Raw genomic sequence first — 11,097 nt, forward strand, 5'->3', positions numbered from 1 at the left:
CACTTCCAACAAAATTATGAAGGAAAACCTCATTCATGGAGAACTTGAAATTGTTTTCTCTGTCTTGCCTGCTCAATTATTCTCTGCTCCCAACTACAGCACTTCCTTGAATAACATTTTGTTCAATGCCATTTCGTTATAAAGTTGATGTAGAAAAAAAATTGATTTCTGGCCAGCACTGTCTGTGAAATTAACACGTTCTCCCCATGTCTGTGTGGTTTTTTTCCAGGGACTCCAATTTCCTTCCACATTCAAAAGATGTGCACGTTGGGTGAATTGACGTGTGTACGTTGTCCCAATGTAAGTGTAGGTGTGTGTGATTGCCCTACAATGGAAGGGCGTCCTGTCCAGGACTGGTTTCTGCTTTGTGCCCTGAGCTGCTGGGAGAGGCTCCGGCCACCGGAGACCCTGAATATGCGGGTTAGAAAATCATTCTCTTGTTTGAAAGAAATCAATCTTTCTTAAATGTATATATAGCTCATATTACAATGTTTAATATTAGAAGTGTTTTGGGTCTTCATTTAGAAATTTGGTGATGCTTTTGTGACTAAAAATATACCATGGGAAGTTAACTCTGGCTTATGTCAATTAGCCTATGGTAAAATTGGTTTCCTTACATGTCATTTTGCTTAAAGTAGTAGTTTCCAAGAACCTATTGGCAACATTAAGTTGTCGGACTTACTGTACTGTGGATAGAGAGTGGTTTCTCGAACACACCAGGCAAAGAGGACCTATCAACTTGCAGACTTTCTTTGAGCAGAGAGAGTTAGATTTGTATGGTTCAAAGTTTAAGCAGCATGACGTGTTCATAGTTTTACAGGACCTGGAGATTTTTACTCTCGTTTGTTTTCTCATGAACCTTGAGGCCATGACATAACTCACCCATCTAATTTTCCTTATACTTTTATTTAATGATGTACTCATTTATAAACTAGAATAAATCAATTCTTCTCTAGGCAGGTACAGATTTATCATTTACAGTATAAAAATCTGTGTGTTCTAAGAACTGATGATAGAATGAATACGATTTTTTATATGTGTAAAATATATATTATATATTATAATAAATTAGGAGATATACATATACACAATTATTTCTTAAACGTCTATAGATGTTTTTGTGATTAATAAAATACAAGGTTATTCAAATGTTATTGAAATCACTGTACATCTGTATTTTTGTGTGGGATGACACAGACACACAAACACACATACATTCTAATACCCTCCAAATTTGAAACCACTAAACTAAATATATCTAAAGTCACTTTCATGTCTCATTCATGTCTTAAGGCTTCTCTGATATATACAAGTTGGACTGAATAAAGGTGACGTGACATCAACAAAACTTGCAATTAACTATGGCGTTATAAGGATTCTCGGTGAATGTGACATTATCCCAGTTGAGGAATTGCTAGTTTAAATTTCTTTTATTACTGGATAATGAAATGTTTATAATATCTAGTTAGGATATCCAAACCAAATGGCAATCTGCCGGTTAGAACATTAAATTTGAACTTGGAAATAAAGGGAATGTTTTAGTCAGTGTGACAGGCAGAATTCTTCCAAGACCCCCACCCTCTGGGGTATGTGTATAATACCCTCCCCTTGAGTGTGTGCAGAATCTATGACTACAATAGGATACCACTCTGTGATTAATCATGTGATCTGGCAAAAGTGAAGGGATTTTGTAGATACAATTAAGTTCCCCACTTATTTGACTCTAAATTAATGATGGAGATTATCCTGGTTGGACCTGACCTGATCAGGTAAGGCCCTTAAAAGAGAATGTACAGGTCAGAAAAGGAGTCAACAGACTTTTGTTGACTTTGAAGACACAAAATGGTCAAGTTGTGAAGAAGGCCACCTTGTATGGAAAAGTTGGAGCCCTATAGGAGTTGAGGGACTCAATTCTATACCTGTAATGACTGAATTTGGCCAACAACCTACGAACTTGAGAGAGAACCTCAGCTGAGATTGCAGCCCTGTGTGACACCTTGATTTCAGCCAGGTGAGAACCTGAGCAGAGGACTCAGTTAACCCATGTGTGGACTCCTGACCCATGAAAACAGGTAATACATTCGTGTTGTTTTAAGACACTAAATTTGCGGCAATTTGTAACAGAGTAAGAGAAAATGACTACAGTCATATTTGGCAGAACAAAGAACAGTGTTCCTGAAGGAAACCAAGCCAGATTCCACTCCCGTTCAATCCACTGTACATTGCTCAATGTCAGAAGTCCTGGTTGACTAAGGCACTCTGCAGTATCTTCAATGGCTAACCATTGTATTGACTGAGTAAGGCCTTGGCCCTCAATGTTTCAGCTCTTAATAACAAATGGCAGGGAGGTAGGAAGGGTAGTGGGGGTGGGAACAGAAACTGGAGATAAAAGGTATTTCCACATTCCTGCAACAGAGGTTATCAGAGAGGGTGTCAGGACTCTATCTGCCTATGTTCACCTGAAAGTCCCCCCAAAAGTCCTTTTCTACGAGGACCCAGAGGAACAGGGGCTTATTCCTGGAAGAGTTGAGTTCTCCATGTTGACTTGGTGACTTCACTCTAGAAAGAGCAGCTAGTAACTTTCAATAACTAAAACAAAACAAAATTTCTGCTTGACCAGACTTCCTGATTCTATGATAATATCTCTGCCTCCTCCATCTCATTCCACGTTTTGTTCCCTAATGGTCATGGGTAATACTTGTTCCAGTAGCTTTAAAGAAACTCAGCCCAATTACAAGCTTCTGACCCATCGCCTAATCTAGACAGCCATCCTCGCCTGTCCATTCCCTGGGTCTCTTAGCAGACCATAGCCACAATAGCTAGAGCAGCCTTACAAGGATGACAGCTAGCGTCCTGAAGGACGGATGCAGTGTCTTGGCTACTGGCCCATTTCAGCATAATTATCCTGCCTGTGTTTTTGCCCCTCATACTATAACGAATTGCTTTGGAGGAAAAGATCAAACAGTGGGGAAAGCCTCAAGAGGAAGAATACATCTGTTAAGAACTCCCAACGAAAGTGTTATAAAGTGTTTTTGTTTACTAAATCTTTCAAGACTGAAACTGGTTGAAGGGCAATTTAGCTGCCTTGTTTTAAAAAGAGAGAGCGAGAGATTGGAAAACAGACCTAAGAAGGCACCAAAACTAATTAAAAAATAATACACACACTCACACACACAGAAAGCCATATGAAATTATAGGTGCTTTTGTGCAAGATAAATGCCTAAAATGTGTTTATAAATATTATAAATACACATCTTTAAGATTGTCTTTGCATATGCATTGAAGACAAAAAGGTTTCAATAGTGCACAGAAGTGCTTTATACACAAACACATGTGATCCCAATTTGGGACTGTTTCTAAAGATTTTAATTCTTGGCTCTGTACCTGATTACAAGAGATTAAAATGAATAAAGTTAAAAATTTGTTTTTGGTGTATGTCCTCGGAATTCTCTCTGCCCTCTACCAAATACTCTATAAATTTCAGCAATTACTAGACATTTGTGTCATCCATTGTGATCCTATAAAATAAAATATACATTAGAAAAAGGAGAGGGAAAAGCCTGTAATTTCACTAGGTTTTGGGGTCAGAGGTTGGGCACCGGCTTTATTATACTCTACAATATGTTAATGCTGAATTTTACTCCTCTAGATGATCACGATTGCACTTATAGAATGATAAGTGTTGTCTATTCTGGGACTATTTTGCAGCACAAATAATATTTATTACAAACCACTCAATGCTTATTTACTTGAATTGCAAAATCAGGCTGGAATTTGTAGGAAGTGGAGCAAATACTCCACAAACACATAAACAAGAGGACTGGGTCCTAAGCACACTCTCTAGAAGCCATAACTGTGCTTTCCTTTCTTCTCTTCCCTCACGCTGCTCCTCCTCCCTGCCTCTCTGTGCAAAAAAGACAAATAGTTGTATAGGCCCCACAAAAGCCCAGGAAACTGGACAAAGAATGACAGGCTTGGAGCAGGAAGGGGGAAGCCCTCCTGCCAGAATTGCAAATAGGTCTCTCTTTCTTGGGTTTGCATAGAAAATTCTCTGAATGAGCTTTGCGCCTGTCCCTTACCTTCTCGCAGATTGTTAATACAGGCAGGAGGTAAAGTACACACAAAAGGTTTAGAAGGACAAGGGAGGACTCTGGGAAATTTACTAAGAATTAGTGGATCTTCATTTGGTGGCATATAGTCAATTCTTGATTGCCTGCATTGGAGGCAGTCAACAGATGATCCAAGGCCAATAAGATTGCCTTGTTGCCACAATTATGGAGCCCAATACTCTGATTAAAGCCTTCCCCCCTTTCTCTTAGCTGTTGACTGTGGTGCAACTGCTCTCTCCACCAGCAACAAGACCAAGCTTCTCAAGCTTCTGCCAGGAACAAAGGCCTGGGGGGTGACTTCTCTGCAGAGCAGAGGAGAGAGGAGGGCAAGGGAAGGAAAGGCATAATGCTTGGCACTTCTGAGGGCCAGGGTGCCTTAGTCTCATTAGGCAGTCCTGTTTCTCCTGAGGCCCACGCTAGTGGACCTGGGTGTATTTGTGTTTGAGTTAGTGAGCAGGTTGGAGTGGGTTTATAACAGCAGAACCAGCTAAGGAGATGCTGAGTTGCTTTTCAAAGACAGCAGACCAAAACCGTCAGTCATGCAACCAACACATGCACAGGAGAGAGAACTTTTACTTCCAGCTGCATCCAGAACCAGTCTCACCCTCCTCCCACCCACAGGACCAGGACATAACTGAAACTTGAACACCGGAACCCTTTCAGATACCAAGGGTCCACTGTTCAGGAAGATCCAATATTGATTCCCCACCTTTTTACCATAAATGGCCAAGTTCCAAGGTCCTCCAGTTAAAACTTGCCCCACCAGGACTTCTACATACTTGTTCCCTCTAGCCCCTTAAAAAGCCGTGGCCTGGTCCAGTGAGCAAGATGGATTTGAGACACCATTAGGTCTCCCATCTTCTTAGTTGGTGCCTTCTCGATCAATAAACCTTTCCTTATTCCAGATTCTGATGTTTTGAGTTTGGGCCTTTCAAAGTGTCAGACACACAGACTTTGTATTCCGTAACAGGTTGTAATCAAACAGTGTTATCTGGAAACTGCCTAGGGCAGAAGAATAGGGGGAAAACCTCCTCTATCACACCCATTGGGAGCCTCCCTTCCCTAAACCCTAGGCCTCCCTCCCCACCCGGACCATTCTCACGCTGCTATTTGGGATTCAAAAAACTCACAGAGTTGGCACTGTATGAGCTAGACTTTTACTTTTAAGGAGGATTCTAGAGGCAAGTATTTTAACCTAAAGGAATAACTGTCTCAGGGTCCCAAGTTAGACACTCTGGTTATCTGGGGGAGGGGAAAGGTTTATGATAAGGAAAGAATGAGCTGCCTGCTATTTCTCCTTTCATATCACCAACAGTACATATTTTCTCCTTAAATAAGAGTCCTATTTTAATAACAAATTTATCATTACTAAGTTATACCCAAATTCATATAACTCTCACTAATCATTTTTAATATTTAAAAAAATATTTTAATACTCAGAGGACTGTTATGATATAGATCCATGGGATACCAGAATGCCTTCATTTTGCAAAATAATAAACTGAGGCTGGAAACAGAACTATGAAAAAGTTAAACTGTGTGTATATACATCAAGCATTACATGTTGGGGGAAAATATAAATTCAGAAAAAAAAAAAATCCATAACATCATTCCTAAGTAGTTCTATTATGGACAATAGGTGAATTTTCTTCCAGTCTTGTTTGCTGTGATATTGTTTTCAAATTTATTGTTCTTACATTCATACTGTTTGTAATATATATATATATATATATATATATATATATATATATATATATATCCTTACACTTTTAAATGCTGTTAAGAACAAATCCTCATGTCAATTTCTTATTTTGGCAATAAGACATTTTCATGAACGAATGAGCCTTCATTTGCTAAATGATTTTCCTGATTTTAAACCTTTAGGTGGTTTCTACTGTCACACTAATATAACAAGTAGTACTGTATTCAAATCTTTGCATTTTTGTTTTGCTTTTATAAAAAACTGATTAAATTCAATCAATGTTCTAAAGAATATTTTTAGGTTCAGCTTTTTAAAGATATTTGGAAGTTATTTTTAAATGAGTTGCTTTGAAACTTTGTTTTACAGTGACTTTCTTCAGGGTTTTTTTCCTTATGTAGTCATAGCTAGTCTTTATACTTTCACAAATAAACAGATGTTAGGGGTGTATATTTTTATTGCTGACTTAAAAATTTGTTTAATTTGGAGTTAGTTGGAATAAAATTACAAGTTAATTTTGAAAATTTTCTTTAAAAAATGTTTTTTTATGTATGTTATCTATGTTGTTTTGTTTTTCAATACCTGTGCCAACTGGATGAGCATAATTAGGCAACTAATTAGAAGGATCTTTTGGTAGGGACACAAACACCTTCCATTTATGTATAGAAATAAGTGAGCTTTACAGGGGAGCCATAACTTAGAAAATAGCTATGCCTAGGATCTGTGGCACAAAGCAAAGACAAATATTCTTTACACACATGTGCGCACACATACTTCCTCCGCTCTTTGTCTTCAGCCTTCCAACTTGACTTTGTTTACTTAGAAATAGAGGTATCCTCTTTTGTGGTGTCAAAATTCTGAAGCAATAAAATAGTTTAAAATTTAACACTTGGAGAACAGCTAAGGCTCTTTCACCTTAATGTTATTTTTAAAAGTGAGGAAATAGCATGTGAACAATTTTTATTTTCTGCCATTGATATATTTTGTAAACTTCCCTAATCCTGACATTGACATTCACAAATAACTATACACTTGGCTTATATTAATTTTTTCTGTGTTCCTCTTTGCCCTTCTTTTTGCCCCATGGACAACAGCATGTTCCAGTATTATAATACATTAGTGCACAAAGCAGCTTTATGTCCAGAGAGAAATGAAACATTCCAATGGCTTTTCTTACCAAGTCCAGACACAGTGACCCCTTGGCATCCCATCTGAAGGCACACAGTTGAAGATTGTGGATAGATAACCTGAAGCAAAACTCAGCCCTGGAATTCACTCTGCTTTGTGATTTTCTGTGTTTAAGAACTGAACATTTAGAACATTTATGATCTGTAAAATGAATTCTCTAAAGGTTGAGCCCACAACTTTTGGCCAATAATTACATGTGAGAGTAAAATACAATAAAACACATGTTGGAAGCAGTATCCCTGAGTACTCCAGAGATGAACAGCTATATTATTAAAGCTACCTACATTTGGGCAATTGTCCAAAATATTTGCCTTTTTACTCCTCCCCCTTTCTAGAGTTTGCCCTCCCCCCGAAATGCTTGAAAGTGAATATAACAACAATGCTTTTGAAGACTTTAAGCCCTAGTTTGAGTTGTGTTTTTCCTTATACTTTCATGATTGCTTTGAATTCTGCCCCAACATATAAACTTGACTTTATTGAAAGGAAAAGGAAGACAAAACAACAAACAAAAAGTAAATGAGGAGAGTGGTGCCTCCAAAAACTACTGAAAACCTAGTTTTCCTGCCGTTAAAATATAATCAACTTTCGCCATCTGCTGGCTGCATTTGGGAATTCTTCAAAAGTAAGAGCTAAGGCACTGGCACACATGCTGTCCTGGAAATGTTTTGATCAGATATGTGTGTGAGGAAGGCAGGCACTAAATTTTCCAGCACTCTAATTTAGTATATTTTTAAGTGTCTATAATTATTTGAGCCCCATTGTCTATAATTGTGAACAGGAGTCATCATCACAGACAAGATGAAGTAGAGACTAAGACAAATAACTGCAAGGATTAAGGAGTGCTATTAAAGGACAGGTCATATGCAATGGTGCCATAGGTATCTCTGTCCTCCTCAGTAGGACCAGAGATGATTAAACCCCATGAACGTAACCATCTCCCTCTAGAATCCACTCTTCTGAGTGTTCAGGGTTCCCTGATGGTTTTAACACAGGAGATTTTAACCAATGTACTCCTCCATGGGGCATACCTTGGCTAACTGACCATTAGCCAATCTATTTAGAAGGCTTTGCCCAAACACATGTATGTAAGCCCCACAATGACCTTTAAAGGTAGCTACTAAAACCCTATTCTATAGATGAGGTCACTGAGACCCAGGGAAGTTGATTAATTGAGAGAGCCATGACAGAGTCTACACTCAACCCTGTTCCCCGAGCACCATCTTCACCATGAAACCATGCTGCCACCTGTTTGCACTGCCGCAACATGCAGCTAACAGAATTCCCTTTCTCAGCTTAGAGACAGGGGTGACCTAAACATTTCCCATTCCCAATTCATCTCTACAGAAATGTGCAGAATTTGTCTTCTGAGTTCTTCTCTCTGACCATTTCGAATATGCTAGTCCTGTGAGATTTCATTTGGCCGCTTATCTGCTGTGTCCCTCTAATGTTCACTAAAAATATCTCACATTCCTCCACTATCAGAGCATACTTTTCAGAGACAGAAAGTGATTATTTTTCTTCTGATGCTCCCACATACATGGTAAATGAAGGCTCCACAAGTATCTTTCATGCAAAGGAATATGTTTAGGTCTTGGGAAAAACTTGCATGTTGTATCTGTGTTGTTGGACATTGTGAGCCAGTGATGTTTTTCTGTTCTGTAACACTGCATGCACTAATAATGCAAAGTAGCTCCCCAAGGTTATAAAATGTTTCCGAAGAAACCAATACACTGATATTAACTTTTCTTTCCCCACATGCTGGACATTCTTTTTCTTCAAGTTTATTTACATTTTCTCCTTGGGTTTTCCTTTCTTTCACATTTACACTCAGTGACTGTTGCAGGTTGGATTCTCTGGAACCAGATGCCTAAACAGTGTTTGGGGTTCAAGATGCTTATTCAGGATCAACACCTGTGGAATGCTGAGGAGAAGCTGAATTCAAGAAAGATTCAGGGAAGCCGTGCCAACCCAGGTGGGAATTCTGGAGTAAGTACCTACCGTCCTCAGAGGTGTGCCCTGATAAGAGAACACAGCCAGGCCTTCTTACCCCTGTCACTCAGTCTCGGGCTGTGGGCAGCCCCAGGAAGGCAGGAACTCAGTGAGGCACACCCTGCCTTGGTAAAGCACACAGCTCACCAGTATGGCTACCTGCTGAGTGCACCTTGCAGCTGGGCAGCAATCCCTTTTTGAGTGTCACATGTCCCTGTTGACCAGGGTGGCACAAACCTTCTCTGTACCTCCCACACAGGACTGTGTCTTTCTCACAATCCATGTAACACAAGCTGTTCTTTCGTATGGGACCACGGACTCATCTATCTACTGATGCACAGGTGTTCACTTTCTTTAGAAAACTTACTAAAATACAGAGCACTGCCCCATGTCCATAATCTATGTGGGAATGTGATCCTCTGTGCTGACCAGAAAAGGCGGCATGGCAAAGTAAGAGCCCTACCTCTCCATTTCTCCGGCAGAAGTTCAAAAGGACTTCCAAAAGGGTTGCTGAAGTTCCTTGTAGGAAGTGAGAGAAGGGGCCATGGGACATATTTCCATCCCTCACAAAGGGGAGGGCAAATATTTGCTTTACCCGCATGACCAGAAAGCTAATTCCTTGACTCTAGTTCATGTCTTCTAGAAGCAGATGCCTATAGAGAAATCAATGTGCAAAAGATTTACTGGGGGAAAATCCTGTGAAGAATAGAAAGGGGAGGGAACAGAAGTAGGGAGGGAAAGCCTTTGGCTCACAATTTAGGGCTGATACCTGTGAAAGGAGAGAGAAAAGGGAGAGGAGGGGGCAGGCTGAGCCTCAGACCATAACATGGCTCTGACACTCTCCGCTGGGCCAATGGGCAGGCGGAGAGCAAAGTCTGCCTGTTTGGAAGAGTCCTGCTTTGGGCCGGGATAATCTGGCTCTGTTTCCTCGCTGTACTCAGTAATGGGCCAGGGAAAGCCCAGGGAGAGCGAACTCCGCATGAATGATGCTGTGGCTTCCAAAGGTACAGCAGCTGGAGGCTGTTGGCTAATACATGCCTCATGGAAGGTTTTCTTTTAAAGGGAGATCTGAACTATACAACTCCCTTAGCTGCCACACACACTTACGTTGCAGCACTGAATCCTCAAAAATGGGCTCAGAGTGAACTCAAAAAGACAGATAAGTAGGCTTATTCTCTCCATTTCTCTTCTATACACACTTTATTCCTGATTCCAAGGGAGGGTCTCCCAAAATTGACAGCTGATTCAGTTGAAATTTAACAGACCATGTTAACAGCATCTTAACTACTAGAAATATCAAAGCATTTTTAACTGTTGTGTGATTCAAATGTAAGCTCATTTTCATAAATGTTTAATGAATTTGAATACCTTACTATGGGTTAGATACTCTGCTGAGTCAGCAGAAACAAGTTAAATTGGGCAAAATTTTGAAGCCCACATGGTGCCACCTTCTGGATAACTGAGGAATATTTTAGTGCTGATTTTTGTGCTTCCAATCATTTCTGTCTTTTCTCTTAGTGTAACTTTAATTTCTGTGAAAGCAAAATCCATGTCAAATTGAAATAAGGCATAAAATCTTGGATGAAAAGCAATCCTCTTCTGCCTTAATTCAATTTTTGAGGAGACTTTCTAAGCTTCATTTCTGAGGTGACCATTTCCATACATTTCTGTTGTACATTTACTGGTGCTTCATTCAAATCTACAAAATACTATGTGTCTACCAGTGTCTGTTGAATTATCAACTAGACCTTACATTTTGACTTTTTGTTTTGTTGAATTCCTCCAGAATATTACCAGACAACCACTAAACAAAACAAAGCTAAATTTACTAAAGATTAGTGCAGTAAGGGAGAACACTACCTTCATAGTTGTAGCAGTGTCTCACAGGGGACAGTCAGAATGTAATTTTGTAGGTTGTTGATGTCTACACTTGAATGGTTTAAGCAATTGGGTTGAACATTAATTGTTACATAGTGAGGTGAAGGTCTTAAAACGAGTGCGGATAAGAAAATGTTTGACAAGCCAGATGTTTTCCCAAGTAAGCTAACGTTGTCTCAGAAAAAATGATCTGCTAGACTTTCCTGAATGTAATAGTAAAGTTGATTATTGATG

This window comes from Rhinolophus sinicus, linkage group LG13 (assembly GCF_036562045.2).
Source record: "Rhinolophus sinicus isolate RSC01 linkage group LG13, ASM3656204v1, whole genome shotgun sequence".
Lineage (NCBI taxonomy): Eukaryota > Metazoa > Chordata > Mammalia > Chiroptera > Rhinolophidae > Rhinolophus > Rhinolophus sinicus.